General features: G+C 32.6%; 1 non-coding gene across 1 annotated transcript; it reads left to right on the top strand.

The window, feature by feature from the left end:
• The first annotated feature begins 670 nt into the window (after positions 1 to 670).
• On the top strand, positions 671 to 777 carry LOC139879073 (small nucleolar RNA R71). Its single transcript, XR_011769925.1, has one exon. It is a non-coding gene; the product is annotated as a small nucleolar RNA R71 (small nucleolar RNA).
• Positions 778 to 13,939: the final 13,162 nt, after the last annotated feature.

Raw genomic sequence — 13,939 nt, 5'->3', positions numbered from 1 at the left:
CTCATTCGTTTGAGTTTGAGTTTCAATAAATTGTGTTTGAGATTCAACTAGCTTAAATACCACTTCTTCCAGATTTGACTTTTTCTCTTCGGTTTGTTGTGGTGGTTTATACAAGCCAGGTCTTTGTTGATTGAAAGTGTTGTTTTGAGTTGGTTGGTTATTCGGACCTTGTTGGTTGTATGAGTTATTATTGGGTCCATTTGGATTGTAAAGAATGTTTTGATTTCGATTAAAGTTTGGCCTTGGCGGTTGATAATTATTTTGATAATTATTTCCCGGCCTTTGGTTTATGTAGGAAACATTCTCTCGTTGTTCCATCGTTTGCTCAACATTACAATCTTTCGTTAAGTGTGGTCCACTGCATTGCTCACAACTGATTCGTATTGCGTGAATATCTTTAGTCATCTTTTCCATTCGTCTCTCGAAAGCATCTATTTTTGGGGAAACAGAATCAAAGTTATGGCTAGAATCGGCTCTAGCCGCTTTAGATGAATGAAAAATATCTTTTTCCTGATGCCACTCATGAGAGTGGGATGCTGTGTTATCAATGATCTTGTGAGCTTCAGTTGCAGTTTTCTTCATAATGGAACCACCAGCTGCTGTGTCGATGTCTTTTCGTGTGGTGATGTCTACGCTTTTATAGAAGATTTGTACTATTTGAAAAGTATCTAGACCGTGTTGAGGACATCCTCTCAACATCCTTCCGAATCTTGTCCATGCCTCATATAACGTTTCATTTGGCTTTTGCACGAACGTGGCAATTTCTCCTTGAAGTCTCACGGCTTTAGATGCCGGAAAGAATCTTTGAAGAAATTTCTCAACTAAAATATCCCATGAGTCAATCGTTCCTTCAGGTAACGATTCTAACCAATCTTTGGCTTCTCCTTTTAAAGTCCATGGGAACAACATAAGATAAATAGTTTCATCCTCAACTTCTCGGATTTTAAATAGATTACAAATCCTATTAAAAGTTCGAAGATGTTCGTTTGGATCTTCTTTTGTTGTACCACCAAATTGGCACTGATTGGTGATCATGTGTAGGATTTGTCCTTTGATTTCAAAATCTGATGCTCTAACATCTGGCTGATTAATGGCGTGACCTTGGCCCGTGCGTGTGGCTCTCATTCGGTCTTCCATACTTTGAGGTTCCGTTACTTCCATAATTGAATTTGTTGAATCCGAATCACTAGAAGATTCTGATTTAACTATTTGTGGTTCAGGAGGAATGATTAGTGGTTCAGGATCTTGAAATTGTCCTTGAATATCCTCCGGATTCTCAGTTGTGAAGTCGGGTTCAAAAGATGGATTGTCAAAAATTTGAATTGGAGTATTTGTTCGACTGGATGATGATTCTAAAGAAAAATCAACATCGGAAATATTGGGTAGATGTCTTGATCGAGTTACAGGTGGTGAACGTATGAAAGGTGGTGAACGTTTTGCTCGGTGCATTCACTGAATATTCTATTAGTTATAAAAATAAAAATTATATAAGTTATCAAATTAATAGACTTTTCTGATTTTGCCCACGTTTCGAATAGCCAATAGATGCAGCAGGTAACCAGGACCCTCTAAATACCTAATATGTTAAAAGACAAAAATGCCCTTAAAGTAATATGATATTGACATAGTAAAAGGAACGTGATCCACAAACAAGTTTTTTATTCATGAACACCTGATTATCTATTTTACCCTTAAATATATTTACAAAAAAAAATAAAAAAATTACAATAATTATATAAGTTCAACTTTTAGATTAATCTGGAGCCAAAACTGTAAGTTTATGTAACAAAAGTGTGTATAGATTAAAAAGTTGTGTAAATTAGTAGTTCTCCTTGATTCTCTAAAATTTTCATTTGAGAGATATACATTTACTCCTGTGTTATGTTTGCATTATACAAAAGAACACTATTACACAGGAACTAACTTGCTATATTGCTTACAAATGTCGAAAGATATCCAATCCATCCATATGAAGTCTAAAGTAGCTTAATATTCACAGGAACTTTATATATTTTTATTTTCACTTACAATGTAATAACTAAGCAAGTGGCTACACATAATACATATCCAAGAAACTGAGTTGAATCCATATAAACTCATATTTTACTCAAAGGCGGAAATTTTTTACTAGTTCTAAAGTGTTTGTAATACTACATGAGCAAAAACTTTCTTTTACTTTATGCAAGTCTAACGTGAACTTATTATATTTAGATCACCCACAAAGTACTATTAAAGGGCTCTGGTTCCAGCATCTTAATCAGTGGCGGAGCTTGAATAATGGTTTTGGAGGGGCCGGACATGACATATTATATCAAGATACCAAATGATTTTAGTAAAGGATATTAAATTAGAGTATGTTGGTGATATCCCTGATAGGAAAAGGGCCTCTTCAGGACCCGTGACTTAATTTAAAGTAACAATCAAAATGAAATTTGTAGTCATTTGAGTTACGAGCATTTGAGCCTTCAAATAAACTAATTCAAGTCTATTTGAAGGAGATATAACGAAAACGGTGGCAACAGTCAAATTCTACGAGCCTTCACTATTTTGGTCATATCTCTTTCATACGGACTACGTTTTAGTTGATTCAAAAGCCCAAACGTCCGTAACTCAGAGGACTATAAATTCCCACTAGCTACTCAAACTTTTGGAGGGGCGAGGACCCCCTCCTGCCCTAAGAAATCTCCGCCCTTGATCCTAATTGATTTGATGAGTACACCAATTTAAGAACTTATATGCACTAAAAATACACTTTTTACGACTTTGGACCATATTCCTTTTTAGCTAAAGCTTTATTTGTAACCTATTATAGATAAAAACATACCCCAAATTGACTGGATCACAAGTAAATGGTTCAACATTGCCACTTTTTCACAGTAATGGAAGAATCTCGTAAAGTGTATTGTGTTCTTTTGGCTAATTTTTATCTTGTTAATGTTTGATATTAATATTTTGTAAGCGAATAGTAAAATTTATTTATTACATATATATACACATATTGATGTATTCTGGAGGGTGTGTATGAAACGGCTATCAGTTTTATATTTATTTACTACAGGAAATCACCTAAATTAAACTAAAACACAAAAGGCAAGTATACCCATCGTGTAATAATATAGCTAAGGTAAAGTCCGGGAGGTCGATCCGTGGACACTATTATTGGGTGTCTTACTAGGTCAAATTAGTTAATTAAGTAGTTAAACTAGATTTAGTGATATATAGTAATTATAGGTAACTTCGGGGGTTTTTACCGTTTAATACCGGTTTGTCGATTTTAAAACTTAAGTCACAATTAAAACCTAATGCAAAATATAACTTAATTTAAAGTGTAAAGTAAATGACGATAATTAAAAGTACAATAAATTAAAAGTGTGATAAATAAAATGACAGTAAATAAAAGTACGATGAGATATAAAATAAAGGAATTATGCTTATTTAAACTTCCGTAATCATGATGTTTGACGTTTTGATTTTAATTTATTATGCTGGGTTAATTGTCCTTTGTCCTGGATTTATTTGATACCAATCTGGTTTTTGCCCATAATAGTTCATCGGTCATAATTATAAAATGATCGTCAAATTAACCTTATACCCGAAGTCAAATATTCCAACTAATTGGGGATTCGAACTGTAACAAGGTCTTAATACTTTGTTAATAATTACACCAGGTTATCGACTGTGTAATCCAAGGTCTTAATACTTTGTTAACAATTACACCAATTACCCTTGTATGTAATCCACCCTTGTTTTAATTAGTCCATGATTATTAATTTACCCACTTGGCCAGAATGAATAATAAATTACTCAACCCAATTGATTAATTAAATGATTGTAAAAGATGTCGTATAAACGTCACTAAATAGGACATGCATAATCATTTAATAATTATTAGATTAACTAATTTGAAGATAGGTTCGACAGACTCCAAAGGGTTGTCATTCGATTAGACAATACCCCCCATCTATTAATGGTCCATGGTCCAATGTCCACAAGTGTCGGTCTTTTGTCCATATCCTAATTATGGTACAAAATCCAATAACCCAATCTTTAATATTTAGTCAAACATCATGATTACTTCGGCTCAAATAAGCATAATAATAACTTAGTTACGAGACATTAATTTAAAAAGGAAGAACATAGCTTACAGTGGTGAATAATCGCGTAGCGTTACACGGACAGAGTTCCGACTTTAAAACCCGTAAAACATTTCTTACAATAACCCAATTATTATTAAACTTAAATTAAAATTAAAATTATAATTATATATATTATGTTTACAGAGAAAAGAAAAGAGAAAAAGGTGTGTCTTTCTTCATTCTCCGTAGTCTCGTTTTATAGGCAAATGTTGATTTGAAATTTTCACTTATGACCCCTTAACTATGCTCAATTAACAACTTTTTATTATTTATTATTATTCTTATTATGAATTATTTAAATATTATATTATATTCTTATGCATAGTTGACTTGTACTTTCAGCTCCGTTGCGTCGAGCATTGAAAGTTGGTTCATGTCTCGGTTCCGGATTTTTGAACGCCTTTTCGTATAATTTAATATCTTGTACTTTGCGTTTTGCGGCTTGTACGTTTGTAATTTTTAGACGTTTCTCATCAATATATTGAACCACTTGGATTGTACTTTGTACATTTGAGCTTTTTGGTCGTTTGCGTCTTCAAATCGTCGAATCTGCCTTTTGTCTTCACCTTTTATTATTTAAACGAATATCACTTGTAAATAGAACAATTGCAACTAAAATCTTGTCTTTCTTGAGGGATAATGCTATGAAATATGTGTTCGTTTTTAGCATTATCACATATATATACACACACACACACACACATTTTTTTTTGCCAGAGGTCATTTTGGAAACAATCTCTCTAAAACATAGAGAGGAAAGACTTTCTCTAGCCTTGGAGTGTTTCACTCGGGGGGAGAAATGACTTCTCTTTATTCTAGAGTAGAGGAATGATTGCATACATCTTACATCCCCTATACCCTACACATGTGGGATTTGGTTTCGTTGTTGTTGTAAGCAGTGGCGGATCCAGGAAATTTTTTCACCGGGGGCGAATTTTTTTCCTAAAACGTAGAGATTTTTTTTGGCAAAATATGGAGGTTTTGGGGCAAAATATAGAGTTTTTTGAGCAAAATTTAGAGATTTTTTGTCAAAATACGAAGGTTTTGAGGCAAAATATGGAGGTTTTGGGACAAAATATGAAGGGTTTGGAGCAAAAAAAAATTCCACCGGGGACAAAATCGAAAAACTGAAAAAATTTACACTAAAAATTGCAAATTCACCAGGGGCGGCCGACCCACCCTACCCTTCATAGGTCCGCCCCCGGTTGTAAGAGAATAGTAAAAGTTGTGCAATATTTGTGGAAAGCATTGATACGAAATATGATACGGAGGACGACAGTTGTAGAATATATGTATCAGATAGTACATCGGATGAATTAGAGGAGGAAAAGAAAGAAATATCAAAATACGCTTAGAAACAAAACCCGAGTACGATTCTTGATCTTTATTGCATTAACATGTTCTTTATCGTTAATGAACTTCTTGTGAAATGTCGATACGGTTCATTAATTGATGTTATCAATGAAGAATTAGGCATTTAGGCGAGGTAAACCACCATACCACTTTCATGGTAACTTTTTGAGAAACGTCACATTTTCTTGATCTTTATTTACCATATAGTTCTTCCCATGGTTTCTTTAAAGATGAGTGTGAAACACGTTATTGCTTAGAGAAGCATCAGATGAGTGAATTTTTTTCTAGAAAACGATTTTCAATCTGATGTTGAGCTTTTACCTAACTTTAGGGAATGGGCACGTCATGATGATTTTAAGTATGATTTTAATATTACTATGAAATGAATCAATTAAACATCTTTCGGGGTAGCGGAATCATCCCACCATACCTTAAAAAAATCGAGTAGGCTTGATGACAAAAGGGTCATTGAAGAAATGAGAAATTTCAAAGGTAAACATCTCCCTTTGAAGTTTTTTTTATACATATCATAATTTAGTTAAAATATTTAACTTCTTTTTTTGATAAATTGTCTTATGATAAGTTAAGCTAGAAACATATAGTAATGGTGAAGATAATTGCATTCAATCTGGATACCCCAGTCACCTTTTTTTAAATCTGTGTGTGTTTTCGAGATCTACCTGCAGGGGCGGAGCTAGTAGGGGGGGTTTGTGTGACGACCCGGGAATTTTCGACCAAATTTAAACTTAATCTTTATATGATTTCGACACGATAAGCAAAGCCTATAATATTGAGTCTTAAAATTTTTGAACTGTTTTCTTGCATTCATTTAACTTCGACCATTCCCGACGATTCACGAACCATTATTTGTAAATAAATATGTATACATATAAATATAAATATAACTATATGAATATATATAATAACTTAAAATAATAATATACAATATAATTAAATTATTATTAAAATAAATCTATATATATATATATATATATATATATATATATATATATATATATATATATATATATATATATATATAGAGTATATCAAATATAATTATTTAAAAATTGTAACGATTATTATTTAGAGAAGTTTAATGCGAACTTATATGATTTTAAAATAAATGGTGATCCGAAAATAGTTTTATAAAATTTAAGCTTATTAAAAATGTATTTAAGAACTAATTGTTGAATTTTAAAACTTTTTATATTTTACTTAGGGTTGGGAGTGAATAATTAATGTAATTTTTATTTAATAGTTAATGACCGAATTTTATACCATAATGACTGAAATAAATAAAGATAATTAATATTAAAATTTAGGATTTTTCCGAAGACTTTTAGTCCGCCACTTATTTATCAATGGAGTACGAATTTCAGTCCGTGAATGAAATAGTAGACGACGGCTAACTTCTCGCGCACGTTTATATTTTAAATTATATTATAATTATTATATTATAATTATTAATTGTTAAAAGTACTGTGTTAGTTGGGATTTGATTCCTCTAAATCATATATATATATATATATATATATATATATATATATATATATATATATATATATATATATATATATATATATATAGCATGTAGATTAATCATCACCATCTAATTATTTCTAACTTTATCTGTACGTGTTCTGTTTCCAATCAACATCCACTTCTTGTTTCTTCTATAATTTCAATTGAGATACTAGTCCTTTTTGTTATCTATCCACATCTCCTTTATGTAATATTCCATTTCCAAACACTATCATTCTAACACCAATGATCAAATTTCTCTATAATATAAGATATATACATGATGTACTGGGAACATTCACTCAAAACCACAACCACCACTATCTATCTAGTCTACTTTCTATTTTGTGATTTACATCACTATCTAAACGATCACCACTGCAGCCTGCACCCAAATATCATTTTGGTTTGGCTAAACTCACCCAAGAACACCATATTATGGTTTGTTACTGCAACTAAAAGAAAACCATCTAAAATGCAACTACACCTACTGCCACTAGCTGCACGATCTGTTGTTGCAAATCAACCGAGATTAATTGCTATTCAAGCAGCCCCAACACTCAAATCATAACCCGCCACTCAACACCTATAACTACCTCTAAACCGCCATTAAACCAAAACCCAAAATGACCTGAATGACTTGTTGTTTTTAATTGGTATTTCCTGTCTTCTATGAAATACCACGACTATCAACTGCAGCCTTCACCTCCATCACCACGATAAACAATCCGGTAATCACCATCAACTAGTGATACTGCTGCTGCCATTTTCAGTTACTCATAATCGCCACCATCATCACCAAGCTGCTATATTCTTGTTCCATTCGAAGACCTTCACCATCATTATACCTGCAACATAACCAAGTACACTGCAAATAATATGGTACGTTTCCTGTGTCTGATGGGAACAAAACATCAGACCATCCTTAATCACCATCATCCATATCTATCTATATCTCTAATTTACATATATACATTATATACATGAGAAACACCTAAAGAAATCAAAAATTACCTCTTCCACAGCCACCTTACACCACCACAGACTGCTACTGCTATTTCTGTTTCCTGCTCAGACCAAAACACAAGACTACAAAAGCAGTTAGACTTTGTAATCAATCTTGATGCTCTATTACTTTTTATTTATCGTTCGAACAGTTCCTGTCTCCAAGTTGTTAAATGTCGACTTCCAATCACAATACAAATAAATTATGATCAAATTGACTGTATTCAATCATATTACATAAACCCAAACTGCAGTTCATAAAGAAATAAAGCCCAAGGAAAACCACTGTAACACCATCATTAAGGATATCAATAAATTCTGTTAATTACTACCGTTATACTGCTATTGCTGTGTTGTTATCGACATCACCACCATCAAGAACCAACGACCACTATAACCTTCAGACCATGATCATCATCGGCCATCATCTGAATCCACCATAAACAGAACACCCCACCTGCTTCTTTTCTGTTTTTCTGTTACGAACCAAACATTCACGAAATTACAGCTGTACGTATTTGTTCTACTAAGTTAAACTCGAGACCAAACAATAACTACTATCTTCAAACCCTCACACTTGCTGCAACTGTGTTCCTGTTTCTTCTTCGCTATTCAAAAGCATTTATTCCTATTTCTACTCGATTCAATTAAAATGATACAGAGTACATATAAAGAGATGAAGAAATTAAAAGATTAATTAATGAATCGAATACTTACTTGAATCATTTGATTGATTGATTAAGTGATCGATTGATGAGGGATGATGATACTATGAACCTGATAACGATGAAGAAGAGTGATTTATGCTAATCTGTTTATGATCCGGCTACCCAGCATCATCGAAGGCCTCTATAAACCTCGATCCACCATCGACAACTTGATCTTGTTTCTGAATTTTGTTGGAACGAAAGGAATCTGCAGAGGAAACCTAATTTGTGTTATCCTTTAAACCTAATTGAGGGTCAGTTATGTTATGGGATTTGAGTACGGGCCGAGAGTTTCTTATTTTGGTGATTGGGCCGAGATCAATTTCAAAAAGCCAGCTGGGCCGTATTACTCTGTTGGGCTGCAGATGGAACAGGAAACATACGGGTTATATATTTAATCTTGGGGTGTAAATCAAAGAAACATGTGAATAGCTGAGTGGTTATGTGATGTTTGTGTTAACGAGAGGTCGCGGGTTCGAGCCCCGTCGTGCGCAATTGTTTTTAGGAAAGTTTTCAAAAGGGTATACACACTTATATTCTCATTTTCAATATTATTATTATTATTACTATTATTATTATGAACATAAGAATTATTATTATTAAAAATTATAATCATTATTATTATCATCATTATTTTTATTACTAGTATTATCATTATTATTATTTTTACAACAAATAAATATTTTGAATATAAAGTTAAACTTATAATAAACATATGTTTTTATATAAACATTCATATTTAACAAATGATGTATTTTTAAATATAATATTAATCATATATAAATATTAATATAACTATATAAATATTAGTCACTTTTAAAGATACATACAAATTGAATATATATAATATATAATTTAAGATATATTAAATCCGTTCGATTATAAATATATGTGTTAATATATATAAATGATATAGGATCGTGAATCCGAGGCCAACCCTGCATTGTTCAGTTGTTAATGTCGTTATATGTATTTTTACTACAAAATACATCATGGTGAGTTTCATTCGCCCTTTTTACTCTTTACATTTTTGGCCTGAGAATACATGCAAATACTTTATTAACTGTTTTACAATATTTATATGTGTGCGTTTCATTTGTTTTTTTTTTTTACCTTTATATTTTTGGGCTGAGAATACATGCGCAACTTTTATAACTGTTTTACGAAATAGACACAAGTAATCGAAACTACATTATATGGTTGAATGATCGAAATCGAATATGCCCCTTTTTATTAAGTCTGGTAATCTAAGAATTAGGGAACAGACACCCTAATTGACGCGAACTCTAAAGATAGATCTATCGGGCCCAACAAGCCCCATCCAAAGTACCGGATGCTTTAGTACTTAGAAATTTATATCATGTCCGATGGAGGATCCCGGAATGATGGGGATATTCTTATATGTATATTGTGAAAGTCGGTTACCAGGTGTTCAATCCATATGAATGATATTTTTGTCTCTAGGTATGGGACGTATGTTTATGAGAAATGGAAATATGAAATCTTGTGGTCTATTAAAATTATGAAATGATTATTTATGATAAACTAATGAACTCACCAACCTTTTGGTTGACACTTGAAAGCATGTTTATTCTCAGGTACGAAAGAAATCTTCCGCTGTGCATTTGCTCATATTAGAGACATTACTTGGAGTCATTCATGACATATTTCAAAAGATGTTGCATTCGAGTCGTTGAATTCATCAAGATTATTTAAAGTCAATTATAGTTACATATATTATGAAATAGTATGCCTGCCGGCAACTGTCGATGAAATGAAAGATTGTCTTTTCAAAACGAATGCAATGTTTGTAAAATGTATCATATAGAGGTCAAGTACCTCGCGATGTAATCAACTGTTGTGAATCGTTTATAATCGATATGGACTTTGTCCGGATGGATTAGGACGGGTCCTTTCAGTTGGTATCAGAGCGGTGGTCTTAGTGAACCAGGTCTTGCATTAGTGTGTCTAAATGATAGTCGTTAGAATGCATTAGAAAGTCTGGACTTCGACCGTGTTTGCATGTCAAAAGTTTTGCTTATCATTTTTGTCGGAAATCATCTGTTTATCATTCTTAGAGAATCACTTGCTTATCATTCTTAGTCTAGACACGTTTTACTGCATTGACTGCATGAATAGTGTATAGACAAAAAAATCATATCTTAGCATATCTGCTACTGTAGACTTTGCCTGACAGATTCCTTAGATTCCTCCGCAGCTTATAGGATTTTAGTATTAAATATGCATATGTAAATTATGTATTAACAGGGTACTAATCTACATCCTATAATCTATTTCTTATCAAAAATCCTTCATCTGATCGTACGAGATGAATCCTACAACCAGTTCGAGTTCCTCAGATTTCGATAGCTATTCCGATAGATATTCAGACAACTATTCCGACATGGAGTTTCACCTAAGCTCCGAAAACAGCGTCATCGGCATGAATCGACCAATCAGCCATTATCAATTCATCTGATGGGTTCGTAGTCGACTTAATTAATGGAAACGCGCAGAAGGTAATCCCTTCCACCAACCGAATTCACCTCTTGACAAAGAACCTGAAGCGTTTACCGGCAAACCTGTTCGAGACACCATTTTCAGTCTCATTTCCAGGGTAACTTGACAAGATTATATTCTATCCACAATTTTGAACCTTATTCATCCGCTTGTTCCAACCTACAATCATCCTGGAGTAATAAGTCAACGAACTTCGCGCTCGAATAATCAATTCAGAGAATATGGTGCAAAATGTACCAGCTTCAGCAACATCACCGGCACCAACAGTATCATCATCAGCAGCACCAGCAACATAACTAGAACCAACAACAACAACATCATCACACATCACAATCTATACCTCAAGCATAATCATCGTTTTACGTATCGCTCTACATAGATTATCTTCGTTCTTCATGGAGATTAAGTAATCTCTAAATGTTTTAGAGATTATGTATTCTAGTTCTAACGGTAAACCAAATGAGTTTAATATCATATTAACTCAATGAATCCATGATTACATCTGAAGAAAATATATATGTATATATGTTTTCATAAAGATTGTAATTAAAAATTCGTTCGTACAAAGTGTTAATTGTGAAAATATTTTAACGGGTAGGTAATACCCGAAGAATAATTAGATTTCACAATAATAAATTACACTGTACATTCTTCGAAGCTGATTCAACAGTCGTTTACTATCCTACTTACATCCACGATATACAAATCCGTTCTCCACAGAATAACCATATTCATCCAATTTCATATTTGGATTTTGATTTATCAGAATCCAACAAGTGGCATAATGAAGAAATAATGGACACAATAAAAATTGATTAGAAACAGACAAATTGACAATATGAAATTTTGTTAAGAAACCACGCTAACAAAATTCTAGCTAACTGTTCCTAGCTAACTGTTAATTCCATATTACATTTTATTTATTGCAATTTAATTATCGCAATTTATTTTATCGCAATTTTAATTCTCGCAATTTTATATATCGTTATTTAATTTCTGTTATTTACTTTACGCATTTTATTTATCGTCATTTAATTTCTGTATTTATTTTACGCACTTTAAATATCGGGACACGTATACAAGGTTTTGACATATCATATTGACGCATCTATATATATTATTTGGAATCACCATAGACACTCTATATGTAGTAATGATCGAGTTCTCTATACAGGGTTGAGGTTGATTCTATAATAATATATATACTTTGAGTTGTGATCGAGTCTGAGACGTATACGGGTCATGACACGTATTAATTAATTCGAATATTATATATGAAAATGAATTATTGGACTGTCAACTGTGGACTGCCGACTGTAGACTAATAACATTCGACAATTAAAATGAATTAAAATACTGACTATAACATATGAAACTAAACAATTCTTCAAATTTGCCACTTGATTTCACCTTAAACCTCATTTGTATCTTCACGATTACATTCTGCGTTCAACCCTTTCATTATTCTTGAAAACACCTCAACCAAGAGGATGAACCAACCACACTTTAGCTACAGAAGGAAGGATTTATACATATAGTTATGCACCTGAAAACTCACAAAAACTGAGTAAACGTTTAACGCGTAGCTGTGCTAATTCCTTTAGCGTTATCATTACCGAAATTAACTTTGCAATCTCTTTCCAAATTAGCCAAATTTGTTACAGCTCCAGCAAGTCAACTTCGATTTTTCGTTCGAAACTACCTTATTATAACCTTGATATATATGTGTGCTCTTTTGTTATTACCGGGGAACTTTTTATATTCCATCTAATTACCAGCAGACGTACCAGCAACCTCGTTGCTCTTTGGGTTAAATCTCTCTAACAAATCAATATATTTATCTATTGAAGTCTCATCATGTACTCATCCGCATCTTGTAACAAGAATTGTCATACCAATTACCGGAAATCAGCAAATCTGTATTGTGAGTCTCGCAACGTTTCCACAACAACAGTTATATGTATCCATATAACATTCATCTCTTAGAACTATGATCTTCCTTTCTGAAATTCTGAAAAGCACCCAGTCTGCGAATTAATACTCTGAATTTTGGAAAGTTGAATGAAGCAACAAAAACTGTAAACGACTTCAACAGCCAAAAGTTGATGATAAAGAATTGTATGTTGGCAAAGCTCAGAAAAAGTTTGAAACTGAAAAACTGATTGAGCAAACTACGAAGGATTCTTTGAATAAATCACAAGGACTAAACTTGTACATTAAGAATCCTGATGATTTCTGATGAAATCTTTAGCGAATACCTTGCTTCCGACTCCAAACTCTTGCGGACAAATTTTCTTCACCATCCTTCGATATTAGAAATTTCAAGATATTATCGTATCTTTCATTATAAATATCTTCCATATTTCTGAAGATATTTTCATAACTATTCTTGTCTGAAATCATTAATCTCTTCGTGCTATCAATGTTACATCATATAGAAACTGTTAGTTTCTATATTCTATAAACTTTCGAGCTTAAAATATGAATGTTATTGAAGTAATGTTGGGAACTGATGCATGAGTTAGTATAATATAATGACATTTGATCAACGTGATTATATTACAGTAATTCATGCTGAGTTTCTAATGGAACGTGATGATTCTCAGTACCATCGTCATGTGCCATTTACACGACTCTTATATTCTATCTAATCTCTAAACATGTCAAGAAAATATTTTCTTGATGATTCGGTCT

The sequence above is a fragment of the Rutidosis leptorrhynchoides genome, chromosome 11 (genome assembly GCF_046630445.1).
Source record: "Rutidosis leptorrhynchoides isolate AG116_Rl617_1_P2 chromosome 11, CSIRO_AGI_Rlap_v1, whole genome shotgun sequence".
In the NCBI taxonomy this organism is placed as follows: Eukaryota; Viridiplantae; Streptophyta; class Magnoliopsida; order Asterales; family Asteraceae; genus Rutidosis; species Rutidosis leptorrhynchoides.
The sequence above is the reverse complement of the archived record's forward strand: the minus strand, read 5'-3'. Positions and strand labels throughout refer to the sequence as shown.